Raw genomic sequence first — 14,516 nt, 5'->3', positions numbered from 1 at the left:
GAATACCGACAAAACACAAACACACATACACGCGCACACACACACACACATTTACACTCATCGTTTGCTGCTACTCAGTTTTTTGTTTCACTCTTATTATCTATCTGGATGCCAAGTCACTTTACACTACCTTCATGTACCTTGAACCTTTGCACTGGTACTCCCTGTATATACAGTAGCGCCTTGTGTATTTCATTTTATTCCTCATGTTACTATTTTAGTTGTATTTTTCAACTCTGCGTTGTTGGGAAGGGCTCGTAAGCAAGCATTTCACAGAAAAGTCTACACCAGTTGTACTAAATGCATGTGAAAAAAATCTAATTTGATACAACAAAATAGTTGAAAGTAACTTCTCTAACATTTCTTACACATGCTGTATGTGAAAGTACATTTGGAGTGAGGTTGGGTTTATATAATCTACATTGACATCTGATTTGTCCAAAAAAAGACACCACTATTTCAACATGTTGCTAGGTATACTATCCTTCATAGTTGATTAGCTCTTTGGATGTTTTAAGAAGTTATGGACTGTCCTGTTGGAAGGTGAACCTTCACTCCAGTCTGAGGACCTGAGCGCTCTGGAGCAGGTTTTCATCAAGGATCTCTCTGTACTTTGCTCCGTTCATCTTTCCCTTGATCCTGACTAGTCCCTGCCACTGAAAGACATCCCCATATCATGATGCTGCCACCACCATGCTTCACCTTAGGGTTGGTGCCAGATTTCCTTCAGATGTGACAAATGGCATTAAGGCTAAAGTGTTTAATCTTGGTTCCATCAGACCAGAGAAACTTGTTTTTCATGGTCAGTCCTTTAGGTACCTTTTGGCGTGGGCTGTCATGTGATTTTTACTGAGGAGTGGCTTCTGTCTGGCAACTCTAATATAAAGGCCTGATTGGTGGAGTGCTGCAGAGATGGTTGTCACAGTGGAAGCCACTGTGTTTTTGGGGACCTTCAATCCAGCAGAATTGGATTGGGATTTTTTTGCTACCCTTCTCCAGATCTGTGCCTCGACACAATCGTGTCTCGGAGCTCTATGGACAATTCATTAGGTTAATGGCTTGGTTTTGCTCTGACATGCACTGTCAACTGTGGGACCTTATACAGGTGTGTTTCTTTCCAAATCATTTCCAATCAATTAAATTTACCACAGGTGGACTCCAATGAAGTTGTAGAAACATTTTAAGGATGATCAATGGAAACAGGATGCACCTGAGCTCAATATAGAATCTCATAGCAAAGGGGCTGAACAGTTACAGTGGGCCAAAAAAGTATTTAGTCAGCCACCAATTGTGCAAGTTCTCCCACTTAAAAAGATGAGAGAGGCCTGTAATTGTCATCATAGGTACACTTCAACTATGACAGACAAAAATGAGAAAAGAAAATCCAGAAAATCACATTGTAGGATATTCTATGAATTTATTTGCAAATTATGGTGGAAAATAAGTATTTGGTCACCTACAAACAAGCAAGATTTCACAGAACTGTAAATTATTTTTTAAGAGGCTCCTCTGTCCACTCGTTACCTGTATTAATGGCACCAGTTTGAACTTGTTATCAGTATAAAAGGCACCTGTCCACAACCTCAAACAGTCACACTCCAAACTACACTATGGCCAAGACCAAAGAGCTGTCAAAGGACAACAGAAACAAAATTGTAGACCTGCACCAGGCTGGAAAGACTGAATCTGCAATAGGTAAGCAGCTTGGTTTGAAGAAATCAACTGTGGGAGCAATTATTAGGAAATGGAAGACATACAAGACCACTGATAATCTCCCTCAATCTGGGGCTCCACGCAAGATCTCACCCCGTGGGGTCAAAAGGATCACAAGAACGGTGAACAAAAATCCCAGAACCACACGGGGGGACCTAGTGAATGACCTACAGAGAGCTGGGACCAAAGTAACAAAGCCTACCATCAGTAACACACTACGTCGCCAGGGACTCAAATCCTGCAGTGCCAGACGTGTCCACTTGCTTAAACATGTCCCGGCCCATCTGAAGTTTGCTAGAGAGCATTTGGATGATCCAGAAGAAGATTGGGAGAATGTCATATGGTCAGATGAAACCAAAATATAACTTTTTGGCAAAAACTCAACTCGTTGTGTTTGGAGGACAAAGAGTTGCATCCAAAGAACACCATGCCTACTGTGAAGCATGGGGGTGGAAAATCATGCTTTGGGGCTGTTTTTCTGCAAAGGGACCAGGGCGACCATCCGTGTAAAGGAAAGAATGAATGGAGCCATGTATCGTGAGATTTTGAGGGAAAACCTCCTTCCATCAGCAAGGGCATTGAAGATGAAACATGGCTGGGTCTTTCAGGATGACACTGATCCCAAACACACCGCCCGGGAAAAGAAGGTGTGGCTTCGTAAGAAGCATTTCAAGGTCCTGGAGTGGCCTAGCCAGTCTCCAGATCTCAACCCCATAGAAAATCTTTGGAGGGAGTTGAAAGTCTGTGTTGCCCAGCAACAGCCCCAAAACATTACTGCTCTAGAGGAGATCTGCATGGAGGAATGGGCCAAAATACCAGCAACAGTGTGTGAAAACCTTGTGAAGACTTACAGAAAACGTTTGACCTCTGTCATTGCCAACAAAGGGGATATAACAAAGTATTGAGTTAAACTTTTGTTATTGACCAAATACTTATTTTCCACCATAATTTGCAAATAAATTCATAAAAAATCCTACAATGTGATTTTCTGGATTTTTTTTTCTTCTAATTTTGTCTGTCATAGTTGAAGTGTACCTATGATGAAAATTACAGGCCTATCATTTTTAAGTGGGAGATCTTGCACAATTGGTGGCTGACTAAATGCTTTTTTCCCCCACTGGATGTAAATAAGGTATTTCTGTTTTTCATTTTTAATAAATGTGCCCCCTTTGTCATTATGGGGTATTGTGCGTAGATTGATGAGGAAAACATTTCATTTAATACATTGAGAATAAGGCTGAAAAATGTAACAAAATGTGGAAGACATTTTAGATAATTGTGGACTACAGGAAAAAGAGGACTGAGCACGCCCCCATTCTCATCGACGGGGCTGCAGTGGAGCAGGTTTAGAGCTTCAAGTTTATTGGTGTCCACATCACCAACCAACTAACATGGTCCAAGCACTCCAAGCACACCATGTCATGAAGAGGGCAGGACAAAACCTATTCCCCCTCAGGTGACTGAAAATATTTGGCAAGGGTCCTCAGATCCTCAAAATGTTCAACAGCTGCACCATCGAGAGCATACTGGTTGCATCACTGCCTGGTATGGCAAATGCTCATTCTCTGACCGTAAGGCACTACAGAGGGTAGTCCGAACAGCCCAGTACGTCACTGGGGCTAAGCTTCCTGCCATCCAGGACCTCTATACCAGGCGGTGTCAGAGGAAAGCCCTAAAAATGGTCAAAGACTCCAGCCATCCTAGTCATAGATTGTTCTCTCTGCTACTGCACCGCAAACTGTACCGAGGCGCCAAGTCTAGGTCCAAGAGGCTTCTAAATAGCTTCTTCCCCCAAGCAATAAGACTCCTGAACACCTTATCAAATGGCTACCCAGACTATTTGCATTGCTCTCCCCACCCCCTTTTTACACCTCTGCTACTCTCTGTTATCATTTATGCATAGTCACTTCAATAACTCTACCTACATGAACATATTACCTCAACTAACCGGTTCTCCCGCACATTGAATCTATACCGGTACCCCGCTGTATATAGTCTCACTATTGTTATTTTACTGCTGCTCTTTAATTACTTGTTACTTTTATTTGTTATTCTTATCCGTATTTTTTTAAACTGCATTGTTGGTTAGGGGCTCGTAAGTAAGTATTTCTCTGTAAGGTCAAATCAAATTTTATTAGTCACATGTGCCAAATACAACAGGTGTTAGGTAGCTTTCCCACACAGGGTTTTTGTGGGTAGTTGTTTTTTTTGTGGGTAGTTGATTTGTGTCTTTTTTGTGGGTAGTTGTTTTTTTTGTGGGTAGTTGATTTGTGTCTTTCTGCACCAGACAGAACTGTTTCGGTTTCGTTCGTTCTCTTAGTTTTTTCGTTAATCAGTGTTCAGTTCAAATAATAAAGAGGAACACGTACCACGCTGCACCTTAGTCCTCCACTCCTTCCAACAGCCGTTACAGTTTCTAACCATTTCAACATGTGGTCCACGGTCTCATGTCTTATTACATTTACATTTACATTTAAGTCATTTAGCAGACGCTCTTATCCAGAGCGACTTACAAATTGGTGCATTCACCTTATGACATCCAGTGGAACAGTCACTTTACAATAGTGCATCTAAATCTTAAATCTTAAATCTTATCATACCATATGTTCATTCTTACCCAGTCCTTTTAAAAAGAGAGGTTCCAAAGGTCCACACTGACAAGCTCTCTGATTTCTTTCGGGGTGTGGCTACTTAATGGACAACGTATCATCAAAACTATGATCTCGTTATAGTCTATATTAACAAAACTATTATCTTCATCCTTGATATTTCCTACACAACGTAAAGGATGTAAACCTGACATACACAGTGTGAAAGCTCTTCAAGTTACGCTATTTTCGGTAAACATTTTTTATACCATTTTTGTTATGACATCACGAAATAGACATTTAATGTTCCATAGACGATCTCTCATCATTCCCCACATCCTGATGTTTGGAAATATTGTTCCAGTGTTCTCACTTTTGGACGTTAGAGTTTTTGGGTGGCACAATGTCTCTGTAACAAAGGCACATTCCGATCACCACTCCTGAAGACCAAAAAGAGTTCCCTGCGGCATAAAATTTACGATTGGCTTGAGGTGTCATCAATCCCTACTCCTTTCTGTGGGTGAGAGGGGTCTGGTGGACATTGATCCATTGTAACATGATCTTTGGATCCTCAGAGTCATGCAGCTTATATGCACTTAACATTTTCTAATTTATTTTATTCCATGCTATTGTTACAAATACATTTGTGTTGACTTCAAACAGGTAGGGCTACCTCTTATTTCTTGAAAAGGAAGAAATATAGGCTCCAACACAAACTCTCTTATTTTTAGTAGCCTAAAGTCAAATTAAAATGAAGGCCTTGAATTCCCTTACTTTCAGCACCTACGCGCTGTCCATCTCCGCGGCAGACGCTTCATAGTAATGTACATTACTCAAATATGGCTAATTTTGAGTACAATACCTCTGACAAAAAGCTTCATTATGGGCCACGAAACATAGTTTTTGAAAATTAAAATCAATTAAATCAGTAGCAAGCTTACCTCCGGTCCTCCTTCTCATCTTCAGTCTCCCTCTCAAACTGAATAGGAGGATATCAGAAGGCCTAGTCCGCGTGCACAGATATTGCATTTCTTGGACAAATTTTAAAAAATTCCGGAAGAAGCTTTTTACTCGTCTCCTGAAGAGCCACCATACACCAGCAGTCATTGGTTAGGCAGCACAAAGGATTAACATCAGCAAGAGCAAGGCAGGCCCATGTCTCATGATTGGGAACACCTATCCATTGCAATGTGACATTTCACATGAGCAATATGAGCAATATGACATTTCATCTACTTCAAATTACATTACCCTCCCCTGGTTTAAATTAAATATACTAAACCCTCCCCCTGACTGAAATTGAAAGTGCATTACTTTCCCCCATTTTCCTCCGGGTAACAATTGTGTACATTTTGACCTCTCCCTTTCAATTAGCCCTATAATTAGGATGCCAAATTCATGATCCAGCATTCTGAAGCTTAACTTTCCCTTCATGGTCAATGCTAAGGTTAATCATTGACACAAACCTGTCTTCCTCATATGTATTGAACTTAGTAGGAAATCAGCCAAATATATAGACATGGACAAATTGCATAAGTGATTTGTGTTTTCCTTCAACTTTCTGAAGAGGTAACGGTGCAGGAATGCCCCTGTGTGTGTGTGTGTGTGTGTGTGTGTGTGTGTGTGTGTGTGTGTGTGTGTGTGTGTGTGTGTGTGTGTGTGTGTGTGTGTGTGTGTGTGTGTGTGTGTGTGTGTGTGTGTGTGTGTGTGTGTGTGTGTGTGTGTGTGTGTGTGTGTGTGTGTGTGTGTTTAGTTGTCTATCACTTTGTGTATCCGATACCAATGACGCTAATGACATTATCTTCTGGCAGATGGAAACACTTTCCGACAAAGTAGTCTATGCTCACCAATGGATTATTTGCAACAATGCGTTGGTGATTTGTTTAGCAAACTCTGCAATCACGTTTTCTATAGAAACGGTGCTAACTAAGAAAATCTCTTACTGGTCCATTCTTAAATTAAAAGGTATCTACATCCAAAAATGAAAATGTCTGGTCTTCTGATGTGGTTTAAGCATTGTTGTGGACTTAGAACATCCAATGCTGTTGTTTTTCTATTAATAAAGTGTGATTTTGAAAGTGAAACCTGGGGTGGGGGGGAATCTGAAACCTGGAAAAACATTACGGAATTTAGGAAATACTCAATGGAATTAGGCGAAAAATCAAAGATTTTATAGGGCCCTACTGATGTTATATATTGAGTAGGATTAAAATAGTGTTTTCATAGCCTAATAAACATATTTAGTATATTTTACTTGCATTCTCTCTTATTCTGGACAACTTCTAATCTACATTGCTATACAGTAAAGGCCTTCAAAAACATGAAACAACGGATCAAATTATGTAGGCCTATGCACTTCAAGCCCAGCTTGTTGCGGGAAATGAAGAGAGAAGACAGACAGTATGATTACCTGGCCGCTGCCCTTTGCAGTCCTTTTAACGGGTTGTGTGATTTAATCACCGATACCATTGAGTGACTTTGCTCTTGTGCCATAAAATGTGTGGTTAGGACGCAATCTAAAAATGAGAAGAGAAAGCTTGCCTATGAAGTCATTAACATTCACAGTGATGTACTCTCACTGTGGAAATTATGGGGCCCTGTCATTGCTCACGGCCTTCCTCCCGCCTGCCCTTCTTAAAATACAATTCCTGCTCCTCATTTTTACAGGCCTGGTATAATGTGGTATTAAAATGCAAAGGCTTCTATTGAGTTAACTTTTTTCAGACGTCTGTTTAATTTAATTAAATGTCAAGTGAAATGACAATTAGGTCTGGCACAATTACCGTGTAATCGTGTACCGGTTATGGATGAAAAGCATTTTTTTTGTGGAACTAAAGACGGGACGGCCAGTCATTTTCGTGTCGTCGAGTCTGTTTCCGCGGTAACGTAGACTTTAACAATGTGATGAAACTTTGTTGCTCCTTGCTGAAACAAGCAAGGTGCTGTACCAAATGTGTTATGCAGGTGAATGAGGACCCAAAAGCGACTTGGCGAAAACAGAGTCTTTAATCCAGTAAAGTAAATATACAATCATAAAGCACAATTCCACTCGTAATGACGAGAACAGACTGGAGACTCGATCATGAACTGCAGGTTGCCTCGGGAAGGCACTTGAACGTAGCAGACTCAGACACCTGCTCACCACGCAGCATCTGAGGGAAACACGACACGACAGGGCGATACACAGACACAGCACGGTGAACAATAGACAAGGATCCGACAGGGCAGAAACGGAAAACAAGGGGAGAAATAGGGACTCTAATCAGGGAAAAGATAGGGAACAGGTGTGGGAAGACTAAATGATTGATTAGGGGAATAGGAACAGCTGGGAGCAGGAACGGAACGATAGAGAGAAGAGAGAGAGGAAGGGAGAGAGAAAAAGGGGAACGAACCTAAAAAGACCAGCAGGGGGAAAACGAACAGAGGGAAAAGCAAAATGACAAGACAATATAAGACAAAACATGACAAAATGAGACTTCGGCTGCCTAGCCAATGCCCCTTTCCCTGCAGCACACATTGAAATAGTATGAATAGAACTGGCTTGGAACCTCTAACCCTGGCAATTTGACTGGTAAACTTATGGGTACACTTGCAATGGCTGCCTGGTATTGTGATGGAATAATTCGGGTGATTGTGGGCAAACAGCCTGGAGGTGTGTTGGGTCATTGTCCCGTTGAAAAACAAATGATAGTCTCACTAAGCGCAAACCAGATGGAATGGGTTATCGCTGCAGAATACTGTGGTAGCCATGCTGGTTAAATGTGCCTTGAATCCTAAATAAATTACAGAAAGTGTCACCATCAAAGCACCCCCACACCATCAAACCTCCTACTCCATGCTTCACGGTGGGAACCACATATGTAGAGATCATCTGTTCACCTACTCTGCGTTTCACAAAGACACAGCGGTTGGAATCAAAAATCTTACATTTGGACTCATCAGACCAAAGGACAGATTTCCACCGGTCCAATGTCCATTGTTCCATTGTTCTCGGCCCAAACAAGTCTCTTCTTATTATTGGTGTCCTTTAGTAGTGGTTTCTTTGCAGCAATTCAACCATAAAGGCCTGATTCACGTCTCCTTTCAACAGTTGATGTTGAGATGTGTCTGTTACTTGAACTCTGACGGATTTATTTGGGCTGCAATTTAAGAGGCTGGTAACTCTAATTGACTTATCCTCTGCAGCAGAGGTAACTCTGGGTCTTTTTTTCCTGTGGCGGTCCTCATGAGAGCCAGTTTCATCATAGCGCGTGATGGTTTTGCAACTGCACTTGAAGAAACTTTCACCCCTACCTTGTCTCAACACAGCTGATTGGCTCAAACACATTAAGAAGGAAAGAAATTCCCCAAATTAACTTTTAATAAGGCACACCTGTTAATTGAAATTCCTTCCAGGTGACTATGTCATGAAGCTGGTTGAGAGAATGCCAAGAGTGTGCAAAGCAGACATCAATGCAAAGGGTTGTTACTTTGAAGAATCTCAAATATAAAATATATTTTGATTTGTTGAACACTTTTTTGGTTACTACATGATTCCATGTGTTATTTCATAGTTTTGTTGTCAACACTATTATTCTACAATGTAGGAAATAGTGAAAAGAAAGAAACCCTTGACTGAGTAGGTGTGTCCAAATGTTTGACTGGTACTGTATGTCTACTGAAAGTGTTAAATCAGGTTTCCTGGATATTACAAAAGGTGTCCAGCAGGTGTCAATTCTGGGTTCTGTACTTTTTACTGTTTACATTAACAACATTGACTTGCCTGTAAAGAAATGTACCTGCATTTGTATGTTGATGTTGTGTATGTCACTCCCTGACCTGTTTCACCTGTCCTGTCCCTACTCCAGGTGTCACCCGTCTTCCCCATTATCCCCTGGGTACTTAAACCTGTGTTCTCTTTGTCTGTTGCCAATTTGTCTTGTTTGTCAAGTCAACCAGTGTTTTGTCTCAGCTCCTGCTTTCCCCCAATCTTTCTTTTCTCGCTCTCCTGGTTTTGATCTTTGCCTGTCCTGACTCTTAGCCCGCCTGCCTGATCACTCTGCCTGCACCTGAGCCTGCCTGCCATCCTGTGCCTTTGTCCCTACTCTGGATGACCAACCTCTGCCGGACCTGAACCTGACCCTGCCTGCCATCCTGTGCCTTTGTCCCTACTCTGGATTACCAACCTCTGCCTGACCTGAACCTGACCCTGCCTGCCGTCCTGTGCCTTTGCCATTACTCTGGATTACCCCCTGCATGCCTTGACCTGTCGTTAGCCGGCCCCTGTTTGCTGTAATAAACATTGTTACTTGCTATTGTTCCCACCGTTGACCAGGCTCAATCTGAACTACAGTCTACCTTCATTGTACTACAGAAACTTTATTGACCTGAAATTAGTACAGAATGCAGGTAAAAACGAGTCTGTTCTCTAGAGAGCATAAAAGTCTGATTTAAGCATATGCACTTTGGTGTCCATATTCAACATGTCTGTGCTTACACATATCTGGGCATCTGGATAGACGAAAAGTTTTCATTAAATAAGCATATTGATGAGTTAGCGAAGAAGCTGAGAATAAAAATGGGCTTCTTCTTTAGAAATAGGTCTGGCCTGTTCCTACCGGTCCTAGACTATGGCGACATCATCTATTTGAACACAGCTGCCACGTCATTAAAGCCGTTAGATGCATTTGATCATGTTACGGGCGACAATGTTAGTTATCATCACCGCATTCTCTACCAGAAAGTTCCTTGGCCCTCTTTGATGTCACATACAATTGATTGATGTTGATACATTACTATGTTTTCATTTATAAAGCACATTTACAAAAAGTCCCACTGTACCTAACATTTTGACTAAACCCTCGACATATGAGTTCCCACACCTGGTCTCAGGGATGACTCTGGAAATTCCTTTGCTCTCTACTGAATGAGTTAAATCAGCTTTTAGTTTTCTTGCAACTTGTTTGTGGACCAATCTTCAAATTGTAATTACATTTCATGTTCTGGTGCCTCTAGGGTAATTCAGAAAGCGGATTGTGGACCTTATTCCTGTGTTTTTTTTTATGACCGTGCTTTTCTTTCTGCTTTAATTTTGTTTTTATATTTTCATGTGTGTTTTCCGTCATTTATGTAGCTTGGGGCTCATCTGTAAGATATCTTGGTCTCAGTATGACTCCCTGATAAAATCAAGGTTCAATAAAATGGGCGCAAAGATCGTGTTAAATAAATAATAATATTGCTTGTTTATGAATAACATTACTACTGGGCTGTCTGGCACCTCGCCAACATTACAGGCACATTTAGTCTTTGCCACTCCCTGGTGAGTAAACAATGAAACCGAGTAGGTCTCGTCAACAACACTTCATACTCACGAAGAAGCATTCTAACCAGTGGCTCTACTAAAACCAGGGTATAAGAGAGACACTACTTCAAGTCTTAGGCAGGGTGATATTACCACAAGATGCTCGCTCTGGCGTTCGGGTTACCAGCCAGAGATACTAAATCTAGTACTCGCAGCACTCTGACCTTCCACGCAGCAACCTCAGAGGACAGGCAGAGTCCAGTTGTGTGATTCATGTCATGAAAGGATGACTTCACAACAATGGTCTGGATGTATCAGAGTATCTATACCGAACAAAATTATAAACACAACAGGTAGTGTTGGTCCAATGTTTCATGAGCTGAAATAAAAGATCCCAGAAATTTTCTGTACGCACAAAAAGCGTGTTTTTCTTAAATGTTGTGTAGACATTTGTTTACATCCCTGTTAGTGAGCATTTCTAATTTGTCAAGGTAATCCATCCACTTGACAGGTGTGGCATATCAAGAAGCTGATTAAACAGCATGACCAATACACAGGTGCACCTTGTTCTGGGGACAATAAAAGGCCTCTCTAAAATGTGCAGTTTTGTCACACAACACCATGCCACAGATGTCTCAAGTTTTGAGAGAGCTGTTGCCAGAGAATTTAATGTTCATGTCTAATCCACCTCCAACATCGTTTTAGAGAATTTTTCAGTACGTCCAACCGGCCTCGACCACAGACCATGTGTAACCAAGCAAGCCCAGGACCTCCACCTACGGGATTGTCTTGATTCTTCACCTACGGGATTGTCTGAAGTGTTGGGGGGTGCCGAGGAGTATTTCTGTCTGTAATTAAAAAAACTTTTGTGGGGACAAACTTTCTGATTGGCTGGGCCTGGCTCCCCAGTGGATGTGAAATCCATAAATTAGGACCTAATGAATTCATTTCAATTGACTGATTTCCTTCTATGAACTGTAACTCTGTAAAATCTTTGCAATTGTTGCATGTTTCATTTGTATTTTTGTTCAGTATATTTTTCGTCGGCATAATTAGAAAAATAGGAAATAACAAGCTTTCAGTTCAATATGTCTCAATTTCCTTCACAAAAGGTACCATACTTGCATAGTTCTAGAAACCTTAAACAACCGTCTTTCAGTTCAAGGTATCTGCATGTGTCAGTTAACCCTCCCTGCCTGACCAGTGAGAATTTTTATGCTTACTCGTTTTAACCAATGACAATAACGGCATTGCTAAGATGCTAAGATGCTAAGCTGCACAGCTAGCAAATGCTAAAACCAACATGGAGAGCTAGCAGCTCGTGTTCAACACAAAATGTGAACATTCCATTGTAGAAAGATAACATTCTTAACGAACAGAATTTCAACTATAAAATTTCAATTAAGTTCACAGGAAACATATTTAACTACTTTTTACTAGACAGCAATATTTACACACTTTCAATGAACAAATTTGAAGGGCAGAAAGTCACCTACCTCTACCAATGCGAGCAGAAGGACAGAAAAAGTAGCCTTCAACTGGTGAGGCAACAGGTTCATGGAGATGGAGTGAACCAATCCATAGTTTTAACTTATTTTATAAATTGTCTTTTATTTTCTTATACCAACTCTGTTAAACTCAGATTACAGATACATATTTACATTGTGTTGATTATTCATTAATTCAATTTCACACTCAATTTTTTTGCATTTTATGTGGCCTAATTCGTGTGAAAAGACACATTTTTGTGCGACTTAATTAATAGGAAAATATATTTTGGGGGCGGGTAAACTTCAGAACAATATTTTGAAAGTTATTAGAGCAATGCATGATGGGCAGTGGTGTTCTACACTGCCCTTATTTTGTGTCACACATTTACTTACATAATTAAAAAACAAATCCTTCATAAAGCATTTCATATTTCGTTGAGCCTACACTACCGTTGACAAAATTGTCCATTAAAATATCAAATTGATCAGAAATATAGTGTAGACATGGTTAATGTTGTAAATGTTCTATTGCAGCTGGAAAAGGCAGATTTTTTAAAATGGAATATCTACATAGGCGTACAGAGGCCCATCGTCACCAACCATCACTCCTGTGTTCCAATGGAACATTGTGCTAGCTAATCCAAGTTTATCATTTTAAAAGGCTAATTGATCATCAGAACCTTTTTGCAATTATGTTACCACAGCTGAAAACTGTTGTACTGATTAAAGAAGCAATACAACTGGCCTTCTTTAGACTAGTTGAGTATCTGTAGTGTAAGAAGTTGTGGGTTCGATTACAGGTTCCAAATTGCCAGAAACAAATAACTTTCTTCTGAAACTCGTCAGTCTATCCGTGTTCTGAGAAATTAAGGCTATTCCATGTGAGAGATTGCCAAGGAACTGAAGATCTCATACAATGCTGTGTACTACTTCCTTCACAGAACAGCGCAAACTGTCTCTAACCAGAATAGAAAGAGGAGTGGGAGGCCCCAGTGCACAACTGAGCAAGAGGAAAAGTACATTAGAGTGTCTAGTTTGAGAAACAAACGCCTCACAAGTCCTCAACTTGCAGCTTCATTAAATAGTACCCGCAAAACACCAGTCTCAGCAAAACACCAGTTAACAACTAGACATTGTTCATGTTGTAAATCACTATTGTAGCTGGAAACGGCAGATTTTTTATGGAATATTTACAGAGGCCCATTATCAGCAACCAGCAAACACCAGTCTGAAGGTCAACAGTGAAAAGGCGACTCCGGGATGCTGGCCTTCTAGGCAGAGTTGCAAAGAAAAAGCCATATCTCAGACTGGCCAATAAAATGAAAAGATTAAGATGGGCAAAAGAACACAGACACTGGACAGAGGAACTCTGCCTGGAAAGCCAGCATCCTGAAGTTTTCCCCCCAGAAATGTACTTTGCTATGAATGAAGTTGTACAAAAATGTGGGTATTTTCCAACGATTTAAGTAGCATTTGTTTTTGTATTTTCACATGAATTAAGCCACACAAAAACACACAAAATCTGCTAAAATACTTTTTGTACATATCTGCACGAATTGAGTGTGAGATTGTGTTGAAATAATACACATATGTAGTCGTGGTAAAATAATAAAGCAATACCACAGCAGACAATTAATTTGGAACGTAAATCCATTCGAAAACCTAATTGGCCTAGTTCACTCTGCTGATTTACATTTTTTTATTTTTTTTATTTACCTTTATAAAACTAGGCAAGTAAGTTAAGAACACATTATTTATAATGGCTGACTACCCTGGCCAAAACCTTGCCTAAGCCGGGCGATGGAAGAAGGTGAGGAACAAGCACAGTGTGGTACTTGTTCATGTTATTTATTTAAAACAAACAAACAAACAAACAAACAAACAAACAAACAAACCCACAACCGCTCCGTCAGGTGCAGCCCACACTAAACAGAAAGTATAAATCACCCACAACTCAAGGGTGAAAACAGGCTGCCTAAGTATGGTTCTCAATCAGGGAAAACGATTGACAGCTGCCTCTGATTGAGAACCATACCAGGCCAAACACAAAAACACCACATAGAAAAAGGAACATAGACAACCCACCCAACTCACGCCCTGACCATACTAAAACAAAGACATAACAAAACATTTACATTACATTTTACATTTAAGTCATTTAGCAGACGCTCTTATCCAGAGCGACTTACAAATTGGTGCATTCACCTTATGACATCCAGTGGAACAGTCACTTTACAATAGTGCATCTAAATCTTAAAGGGGGGGATACTTATCCTATCCTAGGTATTCCTTAAAGAGGTGGGGTTTCAGGTGTCTCCGGAAGGTGGTGATTGACTCCGCTGTCCTGGCGTCGTGAGGGAGTTTGTTCCACCATTGGGGGGCCAGAGCAGCGAACAGTTTAGACTGGGCTGAGCGGGAGCTGTACTTCCTCAGTGGTAGGGAGGC

Source organism: Oncorhynchus gorbuscha, linkage group LG18, assembly GCF_021184085.1.
Source record: "Oncorhynchus gorbuscha isolate QuinsamMale2020 ecotype Even-year linkage group LG18, OgorEven_v1.0, whole genome shotgun sequence".
Lineage (NCBI taxonomy): Eukaryota > Metazoa > Chordata > Actinopteri > Salmoniformes > Salmonidae > Oncorhynchus > Oncorhynchus gorbuscha.
This window is presented reverse-complemented; position numbering follows the sequence as displayed.